This window comes from Odocoileus virginianus, chromosome 5, assembly GCF_023699985.2.
Source record: "Odocoileus virginianus isolate 20LAN1187 ecotype Illinois chromosome 5, Ovbor_1.2, whole genome shotgun sequence".
NCBI classification, from domain to species: Eukaryota; Metazoa; Chordata; class Mammalia; order Artiodactyla; family Cervidae; genus Odocoileus; species Odocoileus virginianus.
Window position 1 is genome coordinate 42,100,080 of NC_069678.1, and position 13,295 is coordinate 42,113,374.

Sequence of the window (13,295 nt, forward strand, 5' to 3'; positions counted from 1 at the left end):
GTGAAGGGAAAAAACGGGCTCTTGTGATAGAAATAATGGTGGGCAACTGTCCTTATACAAGTCAGAGGGACTTCCCTGGTGGTCCAGTGGTTGAGAATCAGCCTTGCAGTGCAGGGGTGGGGGTTAGATCGCTGGTCAGGGATCTAAGATCCCACATGCTGCAGAGTTACTGGTTCTGTGCGCTCTGGAGCCCATGCGCTCTGGAACCCATATGTCACAGCTAGAGAGTCCATGATCCCACGTGACATTAAGGCCCAAAGCAGCCAAGTAAATAAAAAATATGGTCAGGGAAAACCTTTCTGATGAGGTTTTAGGCTGCACACACCCCCCGCCCCCCGATCCCACCAAGGGGTGGAAGTGTGTGCCAAACAGAGGGACAGTAAGGGTCACACTGGTTGAAACACAAGGAAAAGAAGAGTGTGAAGGGGTCAGACCAGGTGGAGATGCTTCGTCGTGGGAAGACCTGAGTTCACATTTCCTTCTTAGAGCAAAGGGAAGGCTTTGAAGAGTTTCAGCGGTAAAGTGAGATTATTCCACTTAAACAGTCTGCTTTTCACACTGCATTGTAATTTCTGTTTTATCTTTACTTTAGATATATATAAACACTTTGAAAAACCATATTCAGTGTTATAATAATTTTACATTTTCACACAGCTATGATTTTCATAACACAAACTATAGGTATATAAAACTTAAAATCTCTGCTGGTGGGGCAGAGTTTAAGAAGTTTGAGAAAAGTAAACAAAATCTGTGGTGAGAGTCGGTAAACTCTTAGCTGTCCCCTCCTGCCCCTTCTCATCCTGTATTGTCATTACTCTCTACACTGTCTTCTGCCCACATGACTCCGGGATTCAGAGACAGGGACTGTTTTACCCATCTTAGTAACCATAGTGATTAATACAGGAACATGGTAGAATCTCAGTAAGTGTTGGACAGAGTAATGGATGGATGGATAGAAAGGCAGAGGATAAGAGATGTGTAAACACCAATGCTGAATAAGTGAGTCTTTACAGAATTTAGTGATACTTTCCCAAAGATAAGTCATTTTCAACTTAGAAGTGTAAGGCAAATCATTTCTCTGGCCTGCTTGTGTGTATGCCAAATATTAATTGAGCACCTATTGTGTGCAAGGCACTGTGCTAGATACAGGACACAAAATAAGTAAGACATCATAACAGTCTTCAAGCAACTTACAGTGAGTAAAGGAGGTAAAATCAAAGCACAATCAATACACAGTTTTGGAAGTGTTATGTACACAAGGCGAAGTGTAGATTAAGGGCTGCAGATGTTGAGAAGAAGGAAAGAACACTTTGAACTGTAGGTGTCAAAGGGAATTTTCATGAAAGTGACATTTGAACTTCATCTCAAAGAATGAGAGGTTTCCTTCTGGGGTGAGAGCTCTGTGAGCCTGTGCCAAGATCTAGGAGACCATGCTGTGCTAACAGCAGAAGGATGCAAAGCCTTCCAGTATCCCTACTCTTCCCAGAGCCCAGGGTGCTGTCGCCCAAGTGATCCAGACAGCCCACCTTCCCAGACCATGAGCTATAGGTCACTACTGGGGAGTGTGCTCTGGAGGGTGGATGTTCTGGATCACAACCTTTCCAGACTTTCCAAGCAGTGTCTGTGACTTCCTGGTTTAGTTTGGGCACAGTCCGTTAGTATATCAGGTCATCAATATAGTGAATGTGACCAGCATTTTGAAAGATGTAATAGCTTAGAAAGGAAACTATTAAAAGGCATTGCATAGTAAGGAAAGTATCCCAGGTATCTCAGTGGTAAGGACTCTGCCTACCAATGCAGGAGACTCAAGAGACATAGGTTCAATCCCTGGGTCGGGAAGATACCATGGAGTAAGAATACTGGTACCTCACTCCAGTATTCTCGCCTGAAAAATTCCATGGGCAGAGGAGCCTGAGAGGCTACAGTTTATGGGACAGAAAAGAGTCAGACACAACTGAACCCTTCATTTTGTGAAAACTTTTTTCAGTTAAAAGTAATATGTGCATGGTGGCCATCCTTCCAGGTGATCCTTTCTTAAAGACTCTAGGGGACAAACTTCCTCGAAAGAGTATCGGTACCCTATTTGCATGAAAGTGAAAGTCGCTCAGTTACGTCTGACTCTTTGTGACCCCATGGATTATACAGTCCATGGAATTCTCCAGGCCAGAATACTGGAATGGGTAGCCTTTCCCTTCTCCAGGGAATCTTCCAGACCCAGGAATCAAACCCAGATATCTCTCATTGCAGGCAGATTCTTTACCAGCTGAGCCACAAGGGAAGCCCAAGAATACTGGAGTGGGTAGCCTATCCCTTCTCCAGTGGGTCTTCCCAACCCAGGGATCAGACTGGGGTATCCTGCATTGCAGGCAGATTCTTTACCAACTGAGCTATCAGGGAATGAAGATTCCATCTTTCACAGAACCAGGAGAGAGCCTCTAATGTAAACTTAGATCTCTCCAGGGGCTCACAAATATGTAAATTCATGCCATAATTTAGTGGAATCAGAAAGTACTTCTATGCTAGCATAAACATTTTTTGAAAACAGAAATCTTTTTTTGGAACTCCACTAAAATGTCTCAATTCTGTATCTCATGTGTGTGAGCATGCAACCTCCCATGATTGACCAGAGAAACTCTGTGTCAGCACTCTGAACACCGTGCCTCATCGGGCAGGAAAACACAAGTCAAAGGACCACAAAATGTTCAAGGCAGGGTGTCAACCAAAGCTTCACAAAGCCCTGGAGCCTCTTAACACCTCCATTTTGTCAGAATTGTTTGCAAATATGTGATTTCTGCCAACAGCAGATTTTAGTCAATTTCCATAAACTACTGTTTTCTACTTCCTTAATGTTTCACAGAAGCCTTCAAACACAAGTTGTGAAACCGTGGAAGCACGGTTAAACTTGGGTAGAACCACGTAATGCACAGCATGCCATTAGTTGTTTAATTCTTTGATACAGTGAACAGTTACCAGGGCTCAATAAGGGCAAAGCATTCTCATGCCTGCGTGAGAGACAGGCATGGTCACTGCCATCAATGATCTCAAGTCACACTGAGAATTCAGCAAGTCAGTGTGACACTTTTCCTTTTCAGGATGGAATTAGGGAGAATAATACATTTGGAACAAAGAGTGAAGCATATCCCTTCCTAAACCAATGAGGGCATTTGAATGATAAGGGACACTCTTCACTACACTCAGCAGTGCAGGTGATACCACGTGGTTGCCCCTCTGTTACATAAGATCCAAACCAACCTCGAGTTAACAAGCAAAAGTACATCATATGAAGTGTATATTATATGTAAGTATCAGTTCAGTTCAGTCGCTCAGTTCTGTCTGACTCTTTGTGACCCCATGGACTGCAGCACACCAGGCCTCCCTATCCATCACCAACTCCTGGAGTTTACTCAGACTCATGTCCATTGAGTTGGTGATGCCATTCAACCATCTCATCCTCTGTCATCCTCTTCTCTTCCCACCTTCAATCTTTCCCAGCATCAGGGTCTTTTCCAGTGAGTTAGTTCTTCATATCAGGTAGCAAAAGTATTGGAGTCTCAGTTTCAACATTAGTCCTTCCAGTGAACACCCAGGACTGATTTCCTTTAGGATGGACTGGTTGGATCTTGAAGTCCAAGGGACTCTGAAGAGTCTTCTCCAACACCACATTTCAAAAGCATCAGTTCTTCAGTGTTCAGCTTTCTTTATAGTCCAACTCTCACATCCATACATGACTACTGGAAAAACCATAACCTTGACTAGATGGACCTTTGTTGACAAAGTAATGTCTCTGCTTTTTAATATGCTGTCTAGGTTGGTCGTAACTTTTCTTTCAAGGAGTAAGCATCTTTTAATTTCTTGGCTGCCATCCCATCTGCAGTGATTTTGGCCCCCCAAAATAAAGTCTCTTGCTGTTTCCATTGTTTCCCCATTTTTTGCCATGAAGTAATGGGACCAGGTGCCATATTCTTAGTTTTCTTAATGTTGAGTTTTAAGCCAACTTCTTCACTCTCCTCTTTCACTTTCATCAAGAGGCTCTTTAGTTCTTCTTCACTTTCTGCCATAAGGGTGGTGTCATCTGCATATCTGAGGTTATTGATATTTCTCCCAGCAATCTAGATTCCAACTTGTGCTTCATCCAGCCCAGTGTTTCTCATGATGTACTCTGCATATAAGTTAAATAAACAAGGTGGCAATATACAGCCTTGATGTACTCCTTTCCCTATTTGGAACCATGTTGTTCCAATGTCCAGTTCTAACTGTTGCTTTCTGATCTGCATACATATTTCTTAAGAGGCAGCTCAGGTAGTCTGGTATACTATATGTACAACTCCATAGGAGAATTTGAAAGGCAGGTGAGCCTCCAGCAAGTGTGTGCAGCCTAACTGTTGTCTGCTCAGCATCGCCAACCTTCTCTAGGCAGAGCTGACCTAGAGATGGCCATTCTTGTACCGTTGCCTCAAGTCTGCATCTGGATCTGTCCACAGGATGTGTTAGACACCACTGGTCTCAGCAGATAAGGCAACCTGACTCATTCATTCTACCCTGTCTTGTATTCAAGAAGCTGGGGAGGGTGAATGTGAGCAGCAAGGGAGTCTGTGTTCTCATACCCCCTGTAAGGAAATATTTCTTCATCCTTGAGGAGTAGGATCATCTATGTAAATATTTGAACCAAAGCCACAGATAACTGAGCAAAGCTGGCCTGCCTGACAGGTTTGTCCCTGACTGTGACAAACACAGATTCCAGTATACTTATGTCAGTAAAGACAAAATGTTTTTATTACAAAGATTAAGCTGAGGGAATAAGAAGTGGATGAACAGAGGCTGGATGGACCTAAAAGAACGGGATGTTTGCCGTGTGTTGTGAGAGTTCACATGTGGATTTGTACTGAACGCTTCTTTGACATTTGCCAGACGTTAATTGGTTAATGGCTTCCCTCATAGCTCAGCTGGCGAAGAATCTTCCTGCCATGCAGGATACCCTGGTTCGATACCTGGGTTGGGAGATTCCCTGGAGAAGGGAAAGGCTACCCACTCCAGTATCCTGGCCTGGAGAATTCCATGGACTGTATAGTCTATGGGGTCACAAAAAGTCAGACACGACTGAGTGACTTTCACTCACTTCACTAATGGGTTAATAGACTTCTCTGGTGTCTCAGACGGTGAAGTGTTTGCCTACTATATGGGAGACCTGGGTTCGATCCTTGGATCGGGAAGATCCCCTGGAGAAGGAAATGGCAACCCACTCCAGTACTCTTGCCTGGAAAATCCCATGGATGGAGGAGCCTGGTAGGCTACAGTCCATGGGTTAATATGTTATCTCAGGATGTGACTGTGGGAAAGAAGGAACTCATGAAGGCCCAATTCACTTTATCACTTGGTGGGAAAGGAGGGGTGTGTTCTGTATGCTATGTGGTCATTAATCTACACAGTGCTTTTTCCTCTCCCCTTCGTGGTGTCAGCTTTGCACGGAAAAGTCAGTGCTTGTGAACAGTTGCAGCCTTTGTTTTAGGGACCCTGTACCTTCCTAGTGTATCTGCTACTTAGGACGGTGTCCTGGCCTGGACAACATGTGGGGCTGGGTGCCTCCAGATGGCAGCTGCTGGCAGTGTCCACATCCCAGAGGGGCTGCCAGGCTAGAGCTGCAGGTGATAGCTTATGGTGAATGGTGTGGGATTCCTGATCTCTGAAGACTGAGCTTCAGGACCAGGGACCAGGCTTGAGCTCTCAAGAGTTTTTGTGTAGCAGAGTTTTATTAAAGTATAAAAAGGGACAGAGAAAGCTTCTGACATAGATATCAGAAGGAGGGCGGAGAGTGCCCCCATCCCTAGTCTTCGCAAGGGAATTATATACTTTAATTAGTTATTATAATAAAAGAATGTCTCAAGATTGTAAAGATCTTACTAGACCCACTCCCATAATTTACATTTTAAGATAACAGGAGTAGCCAGATGGTTTTCAGGAAGGAGAAACTGTCCTCAAGCAGGATACCTTGTTGTTATGTAATCCTTGCTGCTAAGTCGCTTCAGTCGTGTCCGACTCTGTCCGACCCCACAGACGGCAGCCCACCAGGGTCCCCTGTCCCTGGGATTCTCCAGGCAAGAACACTGGAGTGGGCTGCCATTTCCTTCTCCAGCACATGAAAGTGAAAAGTGAAAGTGAAGTTGCTCAGTCGTGTCCGACTCTTAGTGACCCCATGGACTGCAGCCCACCATGCTCCTCCATCCATGGGATTTTCCAGGCAAGAGGCCTGGAGTGGGGTGCCATTGCCTTCTCCAATATAATCCTTAGTACAGAGTTTAAACTGAGTTTGTTGTATAATCATCAATTCTGGGCTTAAAGAAAAAAATGTTTTATGTGATGAAGACTAAGGTATGTAGAAAAAAAAAATACATTTGTCCTTTCCTCTTCCTTGAGAATTCTCCAGACCCCTTTCTCCTTCTTGAGAGCCCCAGACCCCTTTCTCCTCCTTGGGGACCCCGGACTTCTTATCAACCTGCTAGGAATTGACTCTCTCACAGGTCAAGCCATCAGGTTCCCAGGCTCTTCCCAGGCTGCTAGCCTTGGAGGCCATCGCTCTTTTCACCTAAGGAGCCTCACAACTGATTCTCATTCCAATTGAAATTTGAAAACCACTGCCTGATGGGAACCCAAACTTGGCTTCACGTCAAAATCATCTGAAGAGCTTAGAAAAATATTGTTACACAGGTTCTATTACAGACTGATTGATAAAAATTCCCCAGAAATTTGATAATAAGCCTCCTCCAGATGATTCTAGTTTTCCACTAGGGTTGAAAATGGAGCAATTCATGATAGGAAACTGTAAGAGTTCTCCAGGGATCCCCAACATTTTGGCACCAGGGACAAACCAGGAGGTGGGGGGGGGGTGGCTTGAGGGAAGATTCAAGTGCATTAGGCTTCCCACGTGGCGCTAGTGGTAAAGAACCTGCCTATCAATACATGAGATGAAAGAGACATAGGTTCAATCCCTGGGTTGGGAAGATCCCCTGGAGGAGGGCATGACAATCCACTCTAGTATTTTTGCCTGGAGAACCTCATGGTCAGAGGAGCCTGGCAGGCTACAGTCCATGGGGTTGCAGAGTCGGACACAGCTGAAGCAACTTAGCATGCATGCAAGCGCATTACATTTATTGTGCACTTTATTTCTATTATTATTATATCTGCTCCACCTCAGATCATCAGACATTAGATCCTGGAGGTTGGGGACCCTGCCTTAGGGGAGTAAGCATGAGTGACACTCCCAGTCCCTGTCCTCTTTTCTTAACTGGGCCCTGAGGCAGGTTTGGACAGAATCCTGGGCTCCTTGTGACACAAAGTGTGGCTAAACCTGGGGTGCTGGGACAAAATGACTGGATTTCTTCTGGAAGATCTGGTTTCTTACCTGGGATCCCGAAGGGCTTTCCGAGCTACTAAGGGCTTTCTCACATTGTGGAGGAAATGTGGCAAGGCTCCTAACTTCTTCACATGGCTGTAGAACAAGGGAATCAGTGGGATTCAAGTTCCTGGAAAATGTGTAAACTCAGTTTTAATAATCACATAGGGATGCAGGACTTGCTTTAACCCAAGAAATTTTTTCTTCTGTCTTGCCTGCCTGGAGTAAAATATCAGAAATTAATGTTTTACATATAAGGAAAATAAAAAGGATCTGATTTCAAAAGTATGTGTAAGTGGTAAATACCAAGTGTCAATCCCAAAGAAACTCATCTTTGGAATCATTACCTTTGACATTTAAAACCCTGATATTCTATTAAGAATTCACAGAATCCAACATTGATTGGCTTACATGAGTTGCTTCTATAATATAGTTCCTTCAATATCCTCATAGCTATTACCCAGAAAATACTTGCTGAGCACTAACTTAATGCCAGGCACTGTGCCAGGCTAGGGATATAAAATAAGCATTATAAGATCTCAATCCTAAGGTGGGAACTGTAAATAAATATGAAGCAAGATGATATTAGCACTTATGAATAAAATATTGGATGCTACTGATGTTGAAGGAACTGTAGGTGAATGCCTGCCTGAATTAGCTAATTTGAGCTGAATTTTGAAGGATGAGTAGGAGTTTTCCAAGTATACCTAACAGGGCACTTCAGATAGAGAAAGTGGTACATGCAAGAAATATAGATAAGCAGATCACCTTTGGAAAACTATATACATTTGTTTTCTATTCCTGCTATAAAAAATAACTATAAACTTAGCAACATAAAATATAATAGGTCAATTGTTTTACAGTGCTGGAGGTCAGAAGTCCAACATGCACTAAAATCAAGGTGTGTACTTTCCTTTCTAGAAGCCCAAGGGGAGGATCTTTTAGTTTTTGGATACTACCATATTCCTTATCTCATGGCCCCCTCCTCCATCTGTGATGGCTGGTCAAGTCCTTCTTACATCACTCCTCTCTGATCCTTCCTCATCATCATATCTCTCTCTGACTGCAGCTGAAGAAAGGTTCTCTGGGTTTAATGACATAAGTGATTAGGTTGGCTCACCGCAATAAGTTCAGTTCAGTCACTCAGTCGTGTCCGACTCTTTGCAACCCCATGAATCGCAGCATGCCAGGTCTCCCTGTCCATCACCAACTCCCAGAGTTCACCCAAAGCCATGTCCATTGAGTCAGTGGTGCCATTCAACCATCTCATCCTCTGTCATCCCCTTCTTATCCTGCCCTCAATCTTTCCCAACTTCAGGGTCTTTTCAAATGAGTCAGCTCTTCACATCAGGTGGCCAAAATATTGGAGTTTCAGCTTCAACATCTGTCCTTCCAATAAATATTCAGGACTGATCTCCTTTAGGATGGACTGGTTGGATCTCCTTGCAGTCCAAGGGACTCTCAAGAATCTTCTCCAACACCACAGTTCAAAAGCATCAATTCTTCAGCACTTAGCTTTCTTTATAGTCCAACTCTCACATCCATACATGACCACTGGAAAAACCATAGCCTTGACTAGACAGACTTTTGTTGACAAAGTAATGCCTCTGCTTTTTAATATGCTGTCTAGGTTGGTCATAACTTTCCTTCCAAGGAGTAAGCGTCTTTTAATTTCGTGGCTGTTGTCCCATCTGCAGTGATTTTGGAACCCCAAAAAATAAAGTCAGCCACTGTTTCCACTGTTTCCCCATCAATTTTCCATGAAGTAATGGGACTGGATGCCATGATCTTAGTTTCCTGAATGTTGAACTTTAAGCCAACTTTTTCACTCTCCTCTTTCACTTTCATCAAGAGGCTTTTTAGATTCTCTTCACTTTCTGCCATAAGGGTGGTGTCATCTGCATATCTGAGATTATTGATATTTATCTCTGAAATCTTGATTCCAGCTTATGCTTCCTCCGGCCCGGTGTTTCTCGTGATTTACTCTGCATATAAGTTAAATAAAAAGGGTGACAATGTACAGCCTTGATGTATTTCTTTTCCTATTTGGAACCAGTCTGTTGTTCCATGTCCAGTTCTAACTGTTGCTTCCTGATCTGCATCAGGTTTCTCAAGAGGCACCGCAATGATTGAGGGTAATTATCCCATCTCAAGGTCCATAACCTCAATCACACTTCCGAAATTTCCTTTGCCATGTAAGGTAACATATTCAGATGTTCTATGCACTAGAGTATGCACATCTTTGGGCGTTTATTATTCTGCTTACCACACCGTGCATCAGTTTACTGAGGGACTTCTATGGGCCAGCATGATTAGAAAGTGTAGTTAAAGCCAAATCATAAAGGCCCTTAGATGTCAAGTTAAAGATTATTCAATCTATCCTGTAGGGGGTCAAAAGTCACTGAAGGGACTTCCCTGGTGGCCCACTGGTTAAGAATCTTCCTGCCAATGTAGCGGGCACAGGTTTGATCCCTGGTCTGGGAAGATTCCACGTGCCTCTGGGCAGCTAAGGCCCCGTACCACAACTCCTGAGCCCACCCTCTAGCGCCTACGCACCGCAAGGAAGAGTATCCCCGCTCACCACAACTAGAGAAAGCCTGCAATCAGCAATGAAGAGACACCACAGTGGCCCCCCACCAAAGGGCCTATCTGCAAATTGAAAAAAAAAAAAAAAAGAATCACTGAAGGTTTTAAGCAAAGGGTTTCCCTCTTAGAGATCTCTTTGGCTTTACTGGCTGAGCTCAAGAATCAATATGTGTTGGAGCAGGGTTGCGGGGATGGTATATGTTACTAAGACAGACCTGTAGGCTTGGAGATTCTGATTTAGTAAGTCCAGGAACATGTTTGTGGCCAGTCAGGCTACCAATACACAACTAGACAAGTTGGTTGAAAATATAGCAAGATTGGGAGGTAGGGAGACCAGTGCAGAGACCTGGTGATAACTAATGAACGTGTAAATTAAGGTAGGGAACAGCCCTGCAAATGAAGCCAAGTGGAAGGGTTTTAGCAATAATTCACAGGAAAATTCGGCAGAACTCTCGATGATCTATTGAATGTAGCCCTGGGTACTGGAAAATGTGTATGTCTTAGAATCAGATGGATGTGAGTTCAAATCCTGACCTCTACTAGCAGTCGCTGGTATAATGCCTTTGCTGAAATAATGTCTCTGGATCTTTGACTTTTAAATGACGACAATATAAATTCTGCAGAATTTGTGAGGATTAACAATTAAGTATCCTAGGTGCCCGAAGTATAACAGACACTCAACAGTGGCGGCCCGTATTACTGTTATGCTGGTAATTGATGACTGTAAAGAATGATCGTGGAAGACAGGACGAAAAAGAGAATAAAGATGACTCCTCAAATATGTGACTGGGACAACCAAGTGGCTAGAAGAGCCATTCTCCCAGAAAGAAAATACAGGAGGAGGAGTGAGCCAGGAGTGAAAGGAAGTAAGTTTTAATTTTGCAAAGCTGAGCTGGAGATGAGGGTGGAACATCTGGGTGGAGTGCCCAGAAAACAGAAAAATACACAGGCTTGGAGTCAGAGAAAAGAAAGTCTGGGTAGGAGCTAGAGCTGCATTTCCATGGATCTAAAAACTTTTAACAGAGCTCTTTGACCATGAACCACAAAACTGCAGGAATAAAAAAACTACTAATTCATCAAAGCCTTTTTACTGCTTAAATCACTTTGTGTATTGTAATAACGCAAAAGTAATTACAATGTTCCTGTTTAAGTAATAACACCCTGACAATCAAAAGGCATACTTAGAGAACCACAAACCCTAAACATTCATTTTGAACCTTCACAAAGCTGTTTGGTTTATGATTTTACAAGTTTCCTGGAAGCAGGGTCATAAGGAGCTTAACAGACAAGGCTGTAATTTATCTGAAATCTTTGGCAGAAGCCAGAATCCAGGTCTCTGCTTCCTGATCTATCATTTCATTCGTTTTCTTGCTTTGTTAACCAGAGACTGGACCCTCCTTGGGAAAGCATTTCTGCTTCATTCGTGCATCCCCTTGGGGTCTGCCAGTGTGCCTCTCCATCACACTGGAGCTCTAAACATCCAGTCTTCCTGTCCGTGGATTTCTGGACTTGGGAAGGGCTTTCTCACTGGCATCTGCTACCTCTGGGCCCACCAAGTCTCCCAGACACCTTGATTCTTGGGGCTTGTCTTTTATGACCAGACCTTTCATACTCAAAGTGTCTACTGTCCATGACTCAGCATCATCCAACAGAAGGCCTCACCAGCTTCACTTTCCAATTCCTCCAGCCCACCGCCAGCCCAGCCCAGGACTGGGAGTCAGGATTCCTGGAGATTAAGTCCCTGCCTTCCCACCTTCCAGCTGGACAACCTGGGGCAAGACACTTAACTTCTCTGTGCAGTAAATTCTGCTCACTTTCTGTTTCCTTTTTATTATTTTAGATACAAATCCCTTCTTCTATTGAGCTCTGAAGTGGAAGCCCAGAATAGGAATCAGGAAACAATGCAAAGTGCTCTGGAGAAGTGGGGTGGGAGACCCAGGACCTGTTCACTTGCCCCAACTCAGCCGAGCCCCAAGGCAACCCTCACATCTTTACAGTTTGCTCCAAGAGGCCTTCAGCACTCTCACATCGCCACCTCTGAAATTCTGCTCATTAAGTCTCCATGCTGGAACCTGTCAGTGGCTTTCCAGTGGCCCAGAGATCCTGTCTAGACTCAATTAATCTCTCATTTAAGGGGCCCCACAGCCTGACTAAAACTGACCTTCTGGCTTTAAATTCTGTCCTACTTGCTATAGCAACCCTTGGGTCTAATGACTGCCCCTAAATCATGCTCACATTTTTCTGTCTTCGCACTCAACTCCTCTCCCTGATTTATACCCGGTATTAGTTTTCTACTGCTGCTGTAACAAATTATCATAAACTTGGTGGATTAAAAATATAAATTTATTATCTTACAGTTTTCGAGGTCAGAAGTCCAATGCTGGTCTCCTGGGGCTAAAATGTAGGTGTTGAAAAGGGCTGTGTTCCCCCCCAGAGGCTCCAGGGGACAATCTGTTTCCTGAGTCAGCTCCTAGAGTCAGTCCCCTTCCTTCCTCTTCAAAGCCAGCAACATGACTTCTCTCTGTGCAGTTCTTCTGTAGTTCCATTTCCCTTTGACTGGCCTCTTTTGCCTTCCAATTCACTTTTTGTGATTACATCAGGCTCACTCAGAAAATCCAGGATAATCTCCCCACTTCAATATCCTTAATTTCATCACTTCCATAGAGTCACCTAACAGACTCACAGGCTCCAGCAATTAGGACAACTTTGGGGGCCACTGTTCTGCCCACCGCACACACAATATCCTTCCACACAAGTAGCAGACTTCACTGAGGGATGGGGAAGAGAGAAGGGGTGGAAGGATGCTCCACTACAGCTCCACCGACTACTTCCGGTAGACTCTCACACATCATCCTTCTGGCCATCCCATCACTGGGTAGGGGGTTTTCCTGCCATTCCACCCCACATGGCACCCTAACCTCATTCTACTCCTTGCCACCCCCCCCCCCAATTCCTCTCTCCTTCCCTTCTCCACTTTCTTCCCTCCCCATCTCCCACAACCCAGGGATTGGCAGTGAGAACACCCAATTCTCCTCATCCTGTTATGCAAAACAATGAAAACTTCTACAGCCTTGGCTTCCAAACTCAGCTCCCATGGAAAGGCTCAGCTAAAAAACAAAAACAAAAAAACCCCTCAGCTTTCATCTAAGAAGAGCTACCCTCCTTAGAATATGCTTACGGTTGTAAGGGTTTACAATGTAGTCACGTGATGACATGTTGACTTCTCCACAGACATGGTGCCACCACACAAATTCAGTGCCACGTTTGTGCATTTGCTCTTCTTTAGATGAAGCGATCTCAGGAATGTGTCTCCATAATTTTT